The sequence below is a fragment of the Clytia hemisphaerica genome, unplaced genomic scaffold (genome assembly GCF_902728285.1).
Source record: "Clytia hemisphaerica strain Z4C2 unplaced genomic scaffold, Clytia hemisphaerica genome assembly, whole genome shotgun sequence".
NCBI lineage: Eukaryota > Metazoa > Cnidaria > Hydrozoa > Leptothecata > Clytiidae > Clytia > Clytia hemisphaerica.
The window spans coordinates 327,505-345,384 of NW_027104573.1; the positions used below are offsets into that span (position 1 = coordinate 327,505).

Sequence of the window (17,880 nt, forward strand, 5' to 3'; positions counted from 1 at the left end):
ATTCTGATAAGTCTACAAGTCAGAATCTTCATTTTAATGAAAACCTCCGTTTTTGGGGCCGTCTCCGTTTTGGGGGCCATATACTTTATCGTTCATACTTTTCCTATCACATTGTTTGTTTAAAAAATCATTTTCCACCTGCTTCCAATCTTTTTCCCTTGTTTTATCAATTACGAAACAAATTCTACCCAAAAGATGATTCGTTTACAGTCTTGTTGTAATTGGAAATAATAAATTGGGCTAAGCGAAAAGAACACAACAAATAAAAATTATTTTCTTTACGTCTTTATAATCGTGTACCACTTTTAAATTTTATTAAAAGGAGCTACAATCGCAAGTGCTATCAGAATCATGAAGGTGAGCTAAGAGACTTGGTTCGAGTTTGTCCTCTTCGTTAAGTGTACGTTTCTCTTGAAAAGGATTGTAAAAGCTATCGAAGAATAACAACCCTAACTTCTTCAACATCATGGATCCAGCACAATTTCCATCAGAAGGATACCAAGGAGGAGGTGGTTTCGGTGTTGAAGAACCAACAATCGTGGGTGACAATTTCACTTCGATGAGTAGTGGGGAAAATGAAAACTTTATAGAAGATCCAGTATTGTTAACAACAAAATTACTGGATTTCATTTTCTATCATGTTTACAGTACAATAGAGCCAGCTCTCCTTGGTATCGGAGCGTTCGGAAATCTTTTTATAATCTTTTATTTTGTATCATTTAAAAACCGCAAAAAAATGAGCTCCTATCATTTTCTTATCGTTAATTTAGCGATCGCTGATTTGTTGACGTGTATATTTGCGCCAATTATCCTTTCGCATATTTTGAGACCAAACTGGGAACTCGGTCTCTTTGGATGTAAGTACCTGTACAGTTTTGCGCTGTATGTTTGTCCCATGTCATCGTGTTGGCACTTGGTGTTATTATCTTACACAAGATACAGAAGTATCGTTCAACCTTTAAAGCCAAGAATAAGTAAAAGGAAATATACATTCGCTTGTCTTTGTGTTTGGTTATTTTCTTTCTTGATTGTCACATACACTTTTCTGAACAACAAATATGTGGTCAAAAGTGGAGAGACGAAGACTGTATCTACATATTGTGTTACTTTTGATACAGACATCGATAATACAGCAATCTATGTTTTTCAAATTTCGCAATTCGTTATGGATTCAATATTACCGGTGATTTTAATGATGAGCTTTTATCTCAGGATTCGAAAACGTTTATCACATGATGAGACATCAACCATTGCTAATCCTCAAAGTAATCGCCGAAATCGGACCGCGTTACAGACAATCAGAAACTTGATTATGATCTATACAGTTTGCGTTTACCCAGCTCGTCTTTTTGCTATTGTGAGAAACATTACAGGGCCCTTCAAAGAAGCACCCTTCAATTCTCCTTTAAGCTTGTTTAAGTCACTCTTAAGAGTTGCTAGTGCTATCTTTAACTGTTTTTGGTTTTCAAATAACGTTTTAAACGTGTTGGTTTATGCTAAAATGATTACAGGTTTTCGAAAGTTTTTGTTGAGCATGTTGACTCTTGGTTTGGTAAGACGTAGAAAACAAAGAACTTCTGCTTCTTCATCATCGAAAAAGACTGAAGTGAATTGAAATTTTTTTTGGAGAAGTATTTATTTAAGTGAGATTTGCGCTAAAATTGCATATAATTATCTCATCATTCAAAAATATTACATTTTTTCTCTATTCTATTTACATTGGTTCTGTCAACGGGGAGGAGGTTTATTCGTCACCCAACAATTTTTCTTTCGGCTCTCTCGCTTCAAAGCTTTCCCTGGGGTTAATGATTTACCAAAACATTTATTTAATTCTTATCAAGTCTGTAATATAGGATAACGAAATATTTCAATGTAATTAATTCCAAATGATCGATGGTTATGATAACAGTTGTACATTCTTCTCCAAATTGAAATTTCATCGTGGTAATAGGTTTTTGTTTGGATCTTCTGTTACACAGTACCATAGAACTCGGCAACATTGACAACACAAAACGAAGACAGATGTTATAAAGAAAAAATTCGAGAGATCCTGACAAGCAGCCTGAAAAAGAAGAAGAATATAATGATTAGAATACTTTATCAGCGGACACTAATTTCCTCAGGCGAAAATATTCGTTGGTAAAAATCTCGTCACGAAGCTACTTCTTCGTAACCTTTGTCTGACGATTTTCTACCAATAATGAATGGCTAAGCAGCGCATATATCTTCGAAAAAGTTTGTGTTTCAAAGAATATGAATCGACCTCACATTTAGGCTACAGCTTTGCCATCGATCAAAACTATTCAGAGAAATTCTAGCGGTCTAAGAGATCCCCTTTTCAAAAAACAGAGGAACTAGTTATTTGTAATTGTGATTGAAAAAGTAAAGAGATATTTCGTGTTTAGTGCTAGCAATTACTAACAGCCAAACCAAATGCTACGCCGACCCAACTGGCCACTGCTTATAATTTCGAGGTAACGCAAATCAGGTACCGTAAATTTCACAGGGTGTGAATATTACAAGAGATTATTGCAATAATAAATTCATAATGTTTTGAATTTTATTAAAGAGTCCTGGGGTTACTGGGGTTGGCATATGAGGCGTATGTGCGAACTAGACCTCCAAAAGCCGACCCTTAGGGACACCGAAATTTTTGCTTTTTTGAAAAGTTTTCTTCGAATTTTGAAAAATGTCTTATCCTATGAGAGATTCGAAATCAATAAAATTGCTTGAAAATCGGGATTTTCCAATCTTTAGTGACTTTGGAAGCTGTAAAAAAACGACCCTTTTGGTCTGCACATACCCAGCGCCCATTTTTGCTTAAGTACACACCTGCCCCTAGTTAAAAGTCTAATAAAAGAAAAATTACCTTTTCACGTCCTTTGCAAATCGACTCTTCACCAAAGATAAACAGTGGAAGAAAGAATTCCAGGGAGTTTATTGCTAACAATGATATTGCAATTTGAAGCCTGCTCATATCAAGATTCTTGTTGTCGAACTCGCTGGTAAAGAAAAGGCAAATAAAAATTTTCAGTAGAGGGTATATATCTTTCTTTGGTCTCGGCACCGAAAAACTGCATCCAGAGCATACTTTAAGGGCAGAAAATTTCGCAAGCAGAAAGTTTCGCGAAGTCAAAAAGTCGCAAAATTTAGCGAATCTATATTTCACGAATTATGGTTTTAGCCGAAATTTAGCAGATAGAACTTTTGCGAATTCATATAAAGTTAACCTTTTTTGGTAACAAAAAACTCATGAACCGAAGGGCTAGATATCGTGCTATGGCTGAAAAGTGTGCCAAGGTTAGGTAGAAAATCCTACCTACGTCATGTGACATTACAATAGAATTTCAGCGCTTGACCAATAAGAAGCTTCTCAATTTTTTGAAAACAATAGCAGCAATATTTTTTGCGGCATTAACTTTTCTTTGCTTGGAAGAGCTTAATTGGGATTTACAGAAATCTGAGTTCCTTTTCTGTACTATAGAGTGTATCTCAAGTTTATCGTTTTGTAGAACACTCTGTCCCCTTTGTCTGTTTGATAACGATACAAGAAAATTCCCGTACGGAAACCTCTGCTCTGCGGTGAAGTATGATTTATAAATAGCAACACGTCTCTCCCCTCTCTCACCAACACTCCATCGATTTGAAAAATCTCAGAATTCATCGTTCCCATTGATGTCGTTCCCTAAAACTCAAAATTCTGCTTGCTCACGTGCTCTTATTTGGAGTTCTGATCGAATGATTTACTTTTTATTATCTTGAAGTCAATCCTAAAATTTTAAAAGTTTCCAGGTTTCTTTATAAAAAAAGGTTTCGGGAGACAACCGTTTGACAAAATTGACTGTTTTATCATCTTACCATGTGAACGACCATAAAATCGCATACAGAACAAACAATAACTTGAACCCTGCTTTCATTTTTCCACCACTATCAAACAAAAACACAATCTCCAATCCTTCAATAAGATTTATAATGAAGAAAAATCTGTTCCAATTTGTTGGCTTCATGATTTTAAAAGATTCGCCTTCAATTAAACGATAAGATATTATTTAACACTGTCTTCAATGCAACCTTTCACATATCATTTGATACTAAACAGCTAGAAATAAAACGATAAAATAACTCTGTCTCTCTTTTTCTCTCTACTTACATCTTTCGAAATTCATATCAAGTATTAGCAGCACACAGGGTAAATTCTCAGAAATAACCTACCATGTTTATTCAAATGTTTGGATATCGAATATCAAGTATATGAATGAATGATGACAAACTAGAATTCCCTTGCTAAGTTGTACTTTCCCTATTTGACACGAGGAGATTCTTAATTGCACCACCATGAATAAATAAATTGTCAATACGATAGCTCAATGCCAATAAATTTTCTATGCCCACAGTTTGATAAGAATTTCCGGTAACAAATCTTTCTCTATTCCATGTGATGATGTAATATTATACATGTTTTTTATAAGAACAAACCACCAAAAGAGCATTAGGCTAAAAATGGCCAAAATATTAAGAGCAAGTTACGAACATTTTAAGGCTTTATTCTTTTCAAAACGTAATGGATCTTCTTCTCGTTACATTCTTTGTCTTAAGAGTTACCCCAACCTACCTCTTGTAACAATGGCAAAAACGAGAGGAAGATCGTAAGTTTATAAAAGAATTCGTAAGAGTGATTTTGAGCTTTTGTTTCGTTTATGTTCTGAATTGTTATCGACAAAGGGAGTGTTAATCGATTCTCCCCTTCAGATGTAAACCCAACCGTATGCTCTAGACTCCCAGTTTTTGTCAGTAGTACAATTTTTCTCTAGCTTAGATTTCTTAAATTTGTCACTACTGGCTAAAACATACGAAAGGCCACCACACGTTTTTTTTTATAAGAACGTCAAAAATTTTCGAAGCCTTCGAATGTTCTTAGTTTTTTGGATTTGAAGCCTAAAAATGTTCTTAAAATGTTCTTATTTGCAGCATTTTTTGAGCATTTTGATGTAATTTCTTAAGAAAATGCATGTTCTTTAAGTCTCCAAAGCCTTAGAATGTTCTTAGAATGTTCTTAAATTTTTGGGCCTCGAAGCCTTATGTTCTTATATAGTTTGTTCTTATAAAAAAAACGTGCAGCGGTCCGCACCTCACACGTCATAATTATTTCAACTAGAAATTTGTTCGAGTTCCAATCCCACAATTCAGTTAATTTCAAAATGATTGGAAAACAGTGAAAGTTAGTACCTAATTCTGTATGTGACAAGTTGACTTTTGACCCATAGGAAAATTTAATTCATAGCTACAGTACTGCTACGTTTTAAATGGATAAATTTTTTTTAAACAAAAATGAAAAATGGGAATTTTCAATTCGACAAGAAAAAGGGGTAAAAAGCTCATTTTTACCGGTGCCAGTAGGGAATATTGAAATCATTGAAATGCACTGTAGAAATATACAATAATAAAGAGAAATCGCTTTATTCGACGATTATACGTTTCCATGAATATCACACAGCGAGGTGTCAATTAATCTTTTATTCGTGGATAAACAGGATTGGCAAGCGAGTCTTTCAAAAAAAAATGCTGGAGAAACATATAAAAAACTGTAAAGTCTGAAAAAGATTTATTGAAGAGATCAACTTACAGGGTAAGAAAAGTTCAATGTTTAACGTAGACGATGCTATCGTCCGTATAATATGTTATTAACGTCGTCTTATATATATACCAGCCGGCACACAACGTTGATTTAACGCTCATCTAACGTTCTATGGACGTTGTGAACATTAGGTAAACGTTGAAACAACGTTGTGTGTCAGCTTATATTATACAGTATCAGTGCTTAAAATAAAGGACTATAATATATCAAAAGTTAAAACTTAATTTCATTTTAGAGTGCGTATTGAAGATATTGAAGATCGATTTGAGGGAGAATTTGAAGATGAGAAAAAAGACTGGCAAACCATCCTCAGTAGGGAATGAATATAAATCATTCTTTTTCATTGCCACGAGTGCCATCGAAGTGATCGACTTGTTCATGGTGCTGAAAGAAAATAATAAAGATCACGTGATTGGCTGGTTCATGTTTTTCTTCATCTTCATGACCATCGATGTGTTAATGTAGGTTTACATTCTATCGAACGTTTAACTTAACTGAACACGTGACTTCTAAGGTTACTGGTGATAAATTTACTAAATTCACTTCATTAAGAATGTTAAGGAAACAACTTGAGACATTTTGACGTCATTCCTTCCTTGTAAGCTCAAACCCAGTCGATTCTTACGTTTTAAAGGTTGATGGATGTATCATTATAATGCTTTTGTCTGTAAGCAGACCCCATATCTACGAAAATTTATTGCCGTTAGAGTACTATGCTAAGTTGTACGTGAGATACTCTCTTGTACAGAGTAATACAATAGTGCTCAGAGACTACTTAAGTAAAAAGTTGATAGGAATATATTTTTATCTTTGATAACAAAGAAACACTGACCCGCAGAAGTCCATTTCACATTCGAAAGGAATTATGATGGGTACCACCGCACTCTGATCACGACTTTCTTTTGGTCTAAATTTTTGTTTGTTTTTGCGTCTAACCAATAGGAAGCTGCAATGCTGGACAAAAGGTTTGTAGACTTCTGCAATATTTGCAAAATACTTCAATATCGACCAAAAACAAGTTCCCAAGAGGCTCTGGGTGCTTTCCAAACCCATTCAAAGTCTTTGAAAGTCACCCACTGCAGTCAAACCGCAAGGGCAAACCACAAGGGCTTGATTAACTGGCTTACACCAGTATCAAAACGCTGATTTTTTGCTTGTGGTTCCCTCAAAAGCAATTCAAAAGCAATGCAACGACTTCAAAAGTGTTTTTCTTAACTTCCATCCCCTTTCAGACACATTGAAGAGTCATTTTGCTCTATTTCTCATCATTTTTCACTGAAATTTCATTTGTCTACAACCTTTTGTCCGGCATTGTCTGAATTTTTAAGAAAAAATTGAACAGGGGTCTTCTCTGAAGTGGCAATTTTCCATCAAAGTATCTCAAATCGAACAACCAGAAGAAATTTCTAATTATTTCCACCATCACAGCAGGAATTATACCAAAAAAATCAAAAAAATCAGCCATTTTCAGAAGTATTGACACCCCCCCCCAAATAGACTCAAATGTGGAGCAATAGAAAATGCTGAATCAGCAAAAATAAATTTTGAGACTCAGGAATGATCCTCAACTACAATAGAGACAATTTCAATCTGAAACTGCCATTGATATTCCCAAAAATTTGAGCTGGAAAATACACTGAGTCTCAGAATTCTCAGACAATGCTGGACAAAAGGTTTGTAGACTTCTGCAATATTTGCAAAATACTTCAATATCGACCAAAAACAAGTTCCCAAGAGGCTCTGGGTGCTTTCCAAACCCATTCAAAGTCTTTGAAAGTCACCCACTGCAGTCAAACCGCAAGGGCAAACCACAAGGGCTTGATTAACTGGCTTACACCAGTATCTTCACTGAAATTTCATTTGTCTACAACCTTTTGTCCGGCATTGTGTTATGGGAGCGCAATCAGTCCTGGTTACCCATGATTCATTTCGACTGTGAAATGGTCTATTTGAAACACTTTCAGGCTCTCCAATAACATAATCCCAGTTATGGTGCCTAACACGACATGTATCTTTCATTTCATTTTCTTTTCTTTTAGTGAATTAAAAGTTCCACATCCTTTGTGGAGATCTTGCTTTGAATTTTTTTCAAATCTTATCTGTGGAGTTCTATCATTGTTAATCATTGGATTATCGAAGGTCGAATCTTGCTGGGCTGATGATTCAACTGAGGTAAAAAACATAGCCTTTTGAAAACTTTCGTACACGGAAATCTTTTCCCCTAAACACGATGTTAAAGACTGCAGTTATCATTAAATTACAAAAGATGATTCTATCAGGTGCACTTTTGTTTCATGATTCAATGACCAAATCATAAAGTCTTAAGAATCTGAAAAGCAGACTTAGAACAGTAACACACTTCCTTTTTTCGTCTGAGTAAGAAAAAGTAGAAAATATTTTCCATCTTGATTATTGTAGGAATGTAGTGATATGCACAAAGTATCACTGGTGCTTCCGGTTGCCATGGTAGTAATCCATTTCCTGCGATTTCTATGGAACATTCAGCAATTTTACATCTCAAAACATCGTGAAAACCAGAAAAGAGTGAACTCAAATCATCATACATATTTTTCATGATTTATTTTAACCAACTATATTTGTATAAATTCAGTACACATTAATGTATACAGTATAACATAGACCTCTTTAGAGTCCAGATAAGAGGAAAAAATGTCAAAAAAGACCAAGTGGAACTCCCCTTATTGAAAAGACGAGCTTAAAAATCTCCAAGATAAGAAAATGCTATCCCATTGTTTGTTTGTTCGTGGAATTTCAAAAAAGAATTCCCAACTCTTCCCTGTAACATCCAGTCTTAAATTCTTCACTTCAACGACCTAACGGAAACTCGAAACAGAAAAGCAAGGATACTTTAGAAGAGTATACGTTTTTTTTTTATAAGGAACCTTAACTTTGCTCTGAGCCTGGAGTTCCTTATTTTCACAGAGAATTTCAGTCTCAAAGTTCCTTATCGAGTTCCTTACTACATAAGAAATTTTGAACTTTTTGCCCCGTGAAAGATCAAAATTTGGTCAATAAGGTACATTATTTTCAAATCCACTTATTCTCAGCCTGAGCAGTTCCTTAACAATTCCTTATTTTTTGAACCATTTTCAGCCTCGAGTTCCTTATAAACGTGTTCCTTATAAAAAAACAAACGTGTATAACACAAGCAAGTTTTCTAAAATGTGAGCTGAAACCCTCGTATCGATCAATCAATAACATCAATCTATCCCATTAAACTATAGTATCAAGATCATAATAAACTTATTTTGCAAATCTTGACTTTTCAACTAACAATACATCATCTCAAACTTACAAAAACCTATGCATGTTGCTAATGCTTTAATCTGCTCCTGTCTAAGCAAGCTAATAAAGCTGGCTAAATCAGTGTTCTACTGTATCGTTCTATCCAGTTATAACCTTCATCTTTAACTCCTAACAACCAGCCATCATTATTACTCCAGCTTCCCTTTGCATAAATACCCTGTTTGAAAAAAACTTCGTTTGCATTTGATTAAAGATAACAAGATCGATTTTTTTGAAGTGATAACGGTCTTAACAAAATAATTTCTCTATAGTATGTATGCCATATCAAGGAATTCACTTCAATGGGCTACATAATCATAATATCTCCTTTTTACATGCCTTTATAAGAGTAATGCGGATCAAAGATTGTTAAAGAAAGAAGAACATAATAGAGCTGTCCGAAATCGGGTGATATACAGATAAAAACGAAATAGCTGATCATTGCTGGGAGAATGACCATGAAATGAATCGGGACGAAAGGAAAGTGATAGATACTGAGGCTTATATCAAGGACAGGAAAATAAAAGAGACGATTCATTCCTTAAAGGATATAAGAATCACATTAACAGCATTTCATACATTCTACCCAATATTTGGGTGCCTAACATCCAGACAGAGAGGCGAAATGGAAATCAAAGTAATGAGTATTGTATCTGACACCGAAAGATCTCTTAGACTCACCGATATATGTAGCATTACAGTCTTTACAAGGGATTTTGTATACGACATTGTTCCTTTTGTCCATAGGAACTGTGTCTTTGGGTTTCGATAATTGTCTTCTCAATGTATCATTGGAATAGAAAGTACACTCTGTATGTTATGAAGTCCAAGTGTTCTTTTGATCATTTCACTTATTCCTGCAATATAAGGTAACTTGAATCTATTCAGCTCGTTTTCTTCTGCAGGATTTTCTCTATTTTGTAGAGAAAATAGATGATTTCTCGAACATAGTAAATTTCCTTCTGACAAAAACTTGGTTCATGTATAACGGAAAGTTCTAGAAACAAAATGACGGAGTTGCAATGGAAGGACCAGCAAGCTCAGTTGTCGCAGAAATATTCATGCAAAGTCACGAAAAAAGAGCTCTATAAGTACCTTCCTGTCACCTCCCAAAGTATATGAACGTTTTGTAGACGATACTTTCTGTGTCATAAAACGAGCAGATATACAGAAATGTCATGATCATATCAACTCGTTAGAAACCAAGATTAAGTTTACAATAGAAGAGGAACAAGATTGTCAACTTCCATTTCTAGACACTCTGTTGAAAAGAAACGAAGATGGTTCGATATCTGTGTACAGAAAACCCACACATACAGATCATTCAAATCATCCCTCTCAAACTAAAGATGCGGTTATATCATCTCTATTCCGAAGAGCAAAAGATATAGTGAGTGACGAGAAAGATCTTATAGAGGTAAATGAGCGAATTGTCAATGCATTGATGAAAAATGACCACGATAAAAGAACAATATTGATGGTTAAAAAGAAAGTAGAAAGAGGCAATTTGAAAGCATCCTCCACATTGCCCGATGATGGGAGAAGAATCTCTCGAAACGTAGCCAAATGTAAATCTCGTGATCCAAGCCACGATAAACTTCCAATACATAACTGAAGCATATAAAATGGCATTTTTGGAATGTTTTACACGTTTTTTTATAAGAATGGTAATTGTTCATTTCAACATGGATAGTCTTAGCTTTTCAAAATTCCTGAAATATTCCTGTGGTATTCTAAGAATAGGATCCAAACCCAGCCTAAATCCCCCCTAAATCCAGCATGTAATCCCCCCCTAAATCCAGCATGTAATACATACCTCAAGCAAGAATTTGGCATTTTTGTGAAACTTCTTAGCATTGCTGGGTAACAATTGATCGTTTGACAGGTAAAAGGCTCTGAAAGTAGCATTCTTAGCTTCAGTTGCCGAATTTCCATGATGGTGATATTCATTAACATATTCCTAATTTTTCGGCCAATTTCATCATAAATATTCTAATAAAGAAAAAGCGTGTACTGAGGGATAATTTGCGATAATTTACGGTTAAAAATAATCTAAAATTGGTATTCCTATAGGTTCAGGATGTCATTTTTCCTAATGATCATATTCTTTGCATAATTAATGATATGATTAAAGTCTATCCAGATATAATTGGCAGTGGAAACAAGAATTCCTGTAACTTTTGATAGTCAAATATAATTGCAAAATTTTTTCAAAAGCGCTATATTTAAATGTATTTTTGGGTGAAAATCTCATGATTCTTAGCGGTTAAATTTGCGATTGCAAAAATTAAGCTTTTTTTCTACTTATGCTACAACGTTCATTTTCACACCAGTGGTAGTTCAACCTTAGATTTTTTGATCGAATTTAATAATACAATCTGTTTCAGTTGCTTTGCAGTCATTGTCTTTTTCGAAAATTAAATTATTTCGCGAGGGAAGCTGTCTAGCGAAAATTAGTTGCCGCGAAATTAATTCCTTTAAGGTAGGTACTATTTTTGGTGCTCTATCCTTTCATCTTTGAATTTTTTTTATAAGAACCATTAAATTCTTTTTGAGACTCAGCTTTTCTTATTTTTTTTGCCACAATTAGCCTCAGATTTTCTTTTATCCTGTTTTATTTTTAGAGTAAAAATGTACTAATTTACCCTTTAAATTGCTTATAATATTCAGTCGTTCCTGGCTAAGATTTGTTTTTAAGTTATTCTTATTTTTCGGCCTTTTTGAGCTAGATTGTTCTTATAAAAATTTTTGAATAAAAGAAGTAGTGTATCACTATAAGGGAGTGGTCAGAAAGTATGTACTAGGGGGAGTTAGGATTCTACAGGGGGTGTCAACATCTTTTTCCACCCTTATAGGGGGGTCTCAAAAATATTAATGTCTTTAGGGGGGGGTTCTATCCGGGGGGGGTACTAGGGTTGCGAGCCGACGGGACGGTGCCGCCCAACTTTCGAACTTTGGACCCTTACCGGGACTAAAAAGGAGAAAACAAAGGAAAATTTTGGGAATTCTACGATACTTAGCGGGACAAATTTGACCAATTTTGACCAAATTTTGATCTTTTAGGGGGTAAAAAGTGGACATTTTCCTATTTTTCTGACCCTTAGTTGGACTGAAATTAGATTTTCTGTTTTTTCCGACTCTTAACCTTTTGGACCCGAATGCCGTACATATACGTCCTTGAGACGTTCCGAATGCCGTACATATACGCAATTTGATAGCAGTGCCGTAGCAACTGGGGGGAAAGGGGGGGCTATGCCCCCCCCAATAATTTTTTCAAAAATGGTTATTTTGCAAAATGCAAATATTTCTTTTTTAATTTGTCATAATTGTCTTTTAAGTGCATGTTTTGAGTGTATTTTCAAGCAATGTAGAGCTCAAATTTTCAAAATTCCCCCCCCTCGGGCCAAACCATGGCTGGCCCTCGCGGTGTCACTAAACTTCAGCCCCCCCAATATGAAAATGCTTCCTACGGCACTGGATAGGCATGTCTTTCTCGCGCAATATCTTTAATTGGCTTGCTTTCTGATCGTTGAAAAATAAAGAAAAAGAAAGTAGAGAGTCTAAGCTTTCCGTTGATATATAATGATGTAATGTTATGATCACGGTGTGAGTCAGCACTTTTCAAATAAAAACAACTGATTCAAGATGGCAGACGGAAAAACACTGATTTTGGAGAAAAGTGAACAATGTTTGAAAAGCCCTTGTGACCAGTAGAATTGTTTTTGGATGCTAATTTTTGGTATATGGCTTCATGAGTAAGTATATATTGATAAAATAGTAAAGAAAGATTTTATAATTAACTTTCCCCCACTTTTTTTTGCATAGAAAGTGAAAAATGCCAAAAAAGTGACACTGTCGAAAAATGAGGAAAAAAGCATTGGTGTATGTAAAGCTACCATTTAAGTTAGAATACTTTAATTGAACTTGTACCCAACCTAAAAGCTGCAAAACTTAATTAGCTTTTCAGGGATAGTTTACTTTTTGCCAAAAGATTTCTAGTTCTTGAGTTATGGCAAATTTCCCAAACCCCGCGTTTTCTCAAAAAAAGTTGCGCGCAGACAGCGTGAAAATATAAAAAACAGCGCGCTGGAAAGGTTAACGGGACGTACCCTCCATTTGCCTAAGTCCCCCCCCCCCGGGGGCTCTATACTCAGAGAGGGTGCCGAAAATATCTTGACTGGTTAGGGGGATATATTTTCTGAGGATATTAAGAGAGTGCAAATTTTGGTTAGAACTCTTGGAAATATCCTCCACCCCACCCTATTAGATACTTTCTGACCACTCCCTAAGAAAGATTAACCAAATACAAGTCCTTCAAACCTCATAGAGCGTTTTAGAGCACCCCAAATTTTTGACAAGGAGAAAATTATATATGAAAATATATATGCTCCCGGTTAACAATAATAAATATTACCTTAGACTATTTCTTATCATGATAATGTTGAAGTAAAATATTATTCCTTGTCTTGAATGTTGTACACTACATAAGTTATTGTTATATATTATTCATCACAAATATAACATAGATTACCAAGGGATATTTTTTTTCGTGTTCCCTGTTTGTCGGGGTCGCTCATCAATATTTGACGACAGTTAACTTTTCCTTCACTTCAAAAAAAATAATTTCTTTTTCTATTTCTTCTTTTTTTGATATATCACTTGATAAATTTTTAATGAATAGAACAAAATAATGACTGTATGTATATTAACTTATTTTCCCTCGCTGCTTAGTTTGTTACCAAGGCAACAACTTCAATGACACTATGTATTCTCTGCCCAATGAAACAAGTTAGAATACCATTTTGTGTTGAAAACATTCAAGCCAAAACTAGCTGTATCCATGCGGTTGATAACGTCTGTTCACTACACTCTTATATTATTTATTTCATTCTTTTAAAAGAATTGTACAAGAAAGTTATTTGCGATATTGCTTTCGATATTGCTTTTTCTAATGCTCTTATTCATACATTTCTCTCATGGGAAATTTTGTCGAACATGCTATATCTTTTCTTGAGACGAGATTTTTTATTGTGCTTTTCACTAACTACACGCTTTTTTTATAAGAATGGTGAAAATCCATTTCATCATGGATATTCTTAACTTTTTGGGGAAAATCATCCTAAAATATTCTTACAGTATTCTTGGGTTAGGATCCTAATCAGAGTAGATTTAACATTTAGTACATACGTCACAAGCATAAAATGACATTTTGTGAAAGAGGGAGCCTTACTTGGGTGTAATTGACAATTTACAATTTATAATTGAAAATGTGCAAATTTTGGTTAGAACTCTTGGAAATATCCTCCACCCCACCCTATTAGATACTTTCTGACCACTCCCTAAGAAAGATTAACCAAATACAAGTCCTTCAAACCTCATAGAGCGTTTTAGAGCACCCCAAATTTTTGACAAGGAGAAAATTATATATGAAAATATATATGCTCCCGGTTAACAATAATAAATATTACCTTAGACTATTTCTTATCATGATAATGTTGAAGTAAAATATTATTCCTTGTCTTGAATGTTGTACACTACATAAGTTATTGTTATATATTATTCATCACAAATATAACATAGATTACCAAGGGATATTTTTTTTCGTGTTCCCTGTTTGTCGGGGTCGCTCATCAATATTTGACGACAGTTAACTTTTCCTTCACTTCAAAAAAAATAATTTCTTTTTCTATTTCTTCTTTTTTTGATATATCACTTGATAAATTTTTAATGAATAGAACAAAATAATGACTGTATGTATATTAACTTATTTTCCCTCGCTGCTTAGTTTGTTACCAAGGCAACACTTCAATGACACTATGTATTCTCTGCCCAATGAAACAAGTTAGAATACCATTTTGTGTGAAAACATTCAAGCCAAAACTAGTTGTATCCATGCGGTTGATAACGTCTGTTCACTACACTCTTATATTATTTATTTCATTCTTTTAAAAGAATTGTACAAGAAAGTTATTTGCGATATTGCTTTCGATATTGCTTTTTCTAATGCTCTTATTCATACATTTCTCTCATGGGAAATTTTGTCGAACATGCTATATCTTTTCTTGAGACGAGATTTTTTATTGTGCTTTTCACTAACTACACGCTTTTTTTATAAGAATGGTGAAAATCCATTTCATCATGGATATTCTTAACTTTTTGGGGAAAATCATCCTAAAATATTCTTACAGTATTCTTGGGTTAGGATCCTAATCAGAGTAGATTTAACATTTAGTACATACGTCACAAGCATAAAATGACATTTTGTGAAAGAGGGAGCCTTACTTGGGTGTAATTGACAATTTATAATTGAAAATGCTCAAAAAATGGCATTCTTAGCTTGAGTAGCAAAATTCCATGATGGTGATATTCTTATTCTTACTTTGAATTTTTTAGCCATTTCCATCATGGAAATTCTTATAAAGTGTATTCTTATGAAATAAAAAGCGTGTAGATTGCAGGTTGAATTTTGATTCAGTGAGTTTGGGCTTTATTTGAAATGCAACCTGTGAAATCAAATAGTAGAGTTTTATTCGTGCTGACTGTCAGCAATACCTTTTTTAAATGCGTGATAGACCCCCTTGATTGCCATTCTTGTGATACTCGTCATATCGATGTCTTAAGCAATATCCCAAAGCTTATCAGCTGAATTTATTGTTAATAATAATTTGACTTCATCTTCATGTGCTACATGTTTTAAAATGTATATGAGCATGAGTCTGGTAATGTCACCCAAATAGGTGAAAAAATTTGGAAAAAATAAAGTTTTGAATTTCACTTTTGTTCCTGGATAATTTTTTTATTAATGACTTCAATTTTCAGAAAACATAAGTATCAGGGCTTAATCAAACTGGCTTGGTCCATAAATTTAACCTAGAGTAGTTATAATCAGACAAATTTGGCAAAAAACTCTTTGTTAGTTTACACTTAATTTGAGATAAAATATGCATTATCTAATACTTGTCTTAGATTTCAGTTCATGGCTAATATATTAAGCTGCATTGAAAAGCAATTTTTCCCCTCCAGTATGGCATATTTTTCAAATTCTGACCTTTTTTTCAAAATAAAATCTAAAATACTAAAAAATATTCCCATAAAGTTTGACTTCATGAAAAGAAAACTGGCTATGGTCAGGTAATTTCATTCTAGATTTGAAGGACTCATCACAAGGCTTCCAAAAAACCAAAAGTTTGCTATATTTCAGTTAGCCAATAAAAATTAGAAAATGAAACCTTGTTGGTTGCGGACATAACTTTTTGTTAAATTTGATTTAAAATCAGCAATAAACATTAAATTGAGTTATTATTTGGCTTTTAATACTTTGCTGTACTTGAACCAAAACTTAATCATTGAAATTTGTTGTCTTGAAAGGTCTTTGTAACTATGATTTCCTGAAAATTGAAGATTTATTTGTAAAAGAGAATCCAATCATATATAATTTCTTGTTAAAATCTAATCTTAAAAGTTAAGATTTGAGCTTGACATCAACTGTTGTACATTTTCATAATCATTAAATATGATTTTTCCTTGAGAGTCACTAAACTTTTTCAATAGAAAGGGTTAAATGTATAATAATGCTGTGTTGCGGACATAACTTTTTCTTCTTAGGGTAGAACCCTAGAACATTATACATCATTAATTAAAGATTTTGGAGTGTCTTTTTCTATTGCCAAAATTTAAGGAATATTATAGAGACTAAATCAATATAAAACCAAAAGATTTGGTTTGGTTTGATTTCAGTTATTACATGTTTTTCTTTGAAAAGAACAAAAGAAGACTTATCAATGATATTAGAACTTTCTCATGTTTCTAATAGAAGAACGACCCTCTAGAGGACACAAAAAAATTTAAAAAAACAAGGAAATGCATGGTTTTTACAAATGTAACTCTTTAGTGTTGTCAAAGTGTTAGCATAACTGCTTAAGGGGGTCAAAAATCTGATAAAATACTTTAAATAGTTATGTCCGCAACATACAATTTGCTACAGAATATGACTCTGTTTTGAACAATTGGAGCAATTCTAACCAGTCTGTAAGTGAATGTGTAGTAGATTATGTTGTGTGAACACTACACAATGAATTTAATATGCAAATTAATGCATGATTTATCCTTTATTCAAGCTCGCAAGCTCAGAACTATCATTTTCAAAGAAACAAAAAGGTTATTTTTCTGTTAAAATTTTAATTTTGGACCTCAACTTGGCATCAGAGTATTTGTTTTCTATTTCTAATAGCCTAAGCATTACTTCCACATAATAAAACATCATGCCAGCTTGCAAATACACTTTATCAGCAACATTTTAGATGAAATAGTTATGTCCGCAACATGAAATACATATGATATGAGGTGAAAAAACTGAAATCTTGCCAATGGAAAATTATCAGACTTTTTTCTGGTTTTAACCAACTTATAATGACCTCAAATGCAATAATTTGTCAAAGAAACCTAAAAATGGTGTTTGGGGGCTGAGAAAACTTCATGATTTGTTGCGGACATAACTTTTTGTTGCGGACATAACTAATTTTTGGAGAAACTATTTTGTTTCACCGTCTCCCAACAAATAGCCTTTGGGACTTCAAATTTGTATAAAATGACCCCAAATATGACCCTTGATATAGAAAAATGATTCAGCTGAGTAAGAATAACTCCTTTGAAAATTTAAAGATAAAATAATGTGCGGACATAACTCAAAATTGTGAACGGAAATCATACCCTGTTCACTTCAAAATGGAATATTTTTCAATGAAGGACAACTGGTATTTTAGTGTTACTTGGTTTGGTTCTCTAATGGATGGGAAGGGTTAAAAATCAAATAACTATAGATATTAACACTTTCACTTCTCTAGCAATCAATTGTGTGCGGACATAACTTTGTGAACGGAAAAAGTTATGTCCGCAACTTTTTGCATTTATTCTGGGAAAAACTTCATTTTGAAAAATCT

General features: G+C 33.8%; 2 long non-coding RNA genes across 2 annotated transcripts; one reads left to right on the forward strand and one right to left on the reverse strand.

Moving 5' to 3' along the window:
- Positions 1-1,848: 1,848 nt before the first annotated feature.
- LOC136823479 (uncharacterized) lies at positions 1,849-4,105 on the reverse strand. The gene is made up of 3 exons (XR_010849038.1): positions 3,859-4,105; positions 2,870-3,002; positions 1,849-2,062 (listed from the first exon to the last, which is right to left on the reverse strand). It is a non-coding gene; the product is annotated as an uncharacterized lncRNA (long non-coding RNA).
- Positions 4,106-5,411: 1,306 nt separating this feature from the next.
- LOC136823484 (uncharacterized) lies at positions 5,412-8,400 on the forward strand. The gene is made up of 4 exons (XR_010849041.1): positions 5,412-5,626; positions 5,871-6,096; positions 7,675-7,807; positions 8,054-8,400. It is a non-coding gene; the product is annotated as an uncharacterized lncRNA (long non-coding RNA).
- The last annotated feature ends 9,480 nt before the right edge of the window (positions 8,401-17,880 follow it).